A 1,028-nucleotide genomic window follows, 5' to 3' on the forward strand; every position below is an offset into this window, starting at 1 on the left:
AGGCCCTAGGAGCACCGGGGGGACAAGGAGGGGACATCACAGGAGGTGCCAGGCCAAGCGCTAACATGGGGGCGCGGGGGGAAAATCCACCCTCACCATCTGCGTGTCGGATTAGGTGATGCTTTTCCTCTGACGCGTCGGAGAGAGAGAGAGAGAGAGAGAGGAGCAGGCGGAGACGCACAAGTTCTCCTTCTCTTTCGGGGGGGTTTAACCGCGGGCAGCGCTACTAACGCGGGGCCGAGGGAGGAGAGCGCTCCCGCCGCCGCCGCCTGCTGCGCAGGGGCGGAGAGAGATGGGGGGGCTCGCCGAGGGTCTACTCTGCCCCCCGCCTCCCTCCGCAGGAGCGCGGTGGGGCGCAGGCGCCGGGGGCTGCACCGTCTCTCCCGCGGGGGAGCGCTCCCGCAGCCGCGCTGCGTTCCGCGGGCTGCGAGCCGCACGGGGGGTCTGGCACCCGGTTGTAACGCGGCTTTCTTCCTCCCTCTCCCCCCCCACGTAGCGCCGGGAACCGACAGGGCAGGGCGGAAGGCCGGGCCCGACGCTCGCCCTTTTGCGCGGCCGCGGAACGGCATGGGGTGTGCGTGGGGAGAGGGTGGCGGAGGGCACGGAGAGCTCCGCGGGACGGAGGGAGCTCGTACCCCCCCTCCCCCGCCTGGGTACTCAGAAGTTTCTCCATAAAGATAAACGTCCGTGTGGCAGAGTGGCAAGAGAAAGCCTAAAACACCCCCAAATCCGCCTTCCCTCACCCACAAAATCCCCCCGTGCTGCCAGGAAAACTACCCCCCCCATTCACATTCCCCACCCCCGACCCCTATTTTATTTGATTTTTAAATTATTTTTATTTTTTTATTATTTTTATTTCTTATTATTTTTAATTCATCCTATTTCTATTTTATTTATTTTATTTTTTTATTTTATTATTTTTCTCTTCGCAAATCGAAGAGTAGGTTCTGTCCCCTCATCACCTGCAAAAGTGCCGGGACCGAGGGCTCTCTCCTGCACCAAAAAAAAAAAAAAAAAAAAAAAAAAAA

This window comes from Calidris pugnax, unplaced genomic scaffold (genome assembly GCF_001431845.1).
Source record: "Calidris pugnax isolate Ruff unplaced genomic scaffold, ASM143184v1 scaffold19, whole genome shotgun sequence".
Taxonomy (NCBI): Eukaryota; Metazoa; Chordata; class Aves; order Charadriiformes; family Scolopacidae; genus Calidris; species Calidris pugnax.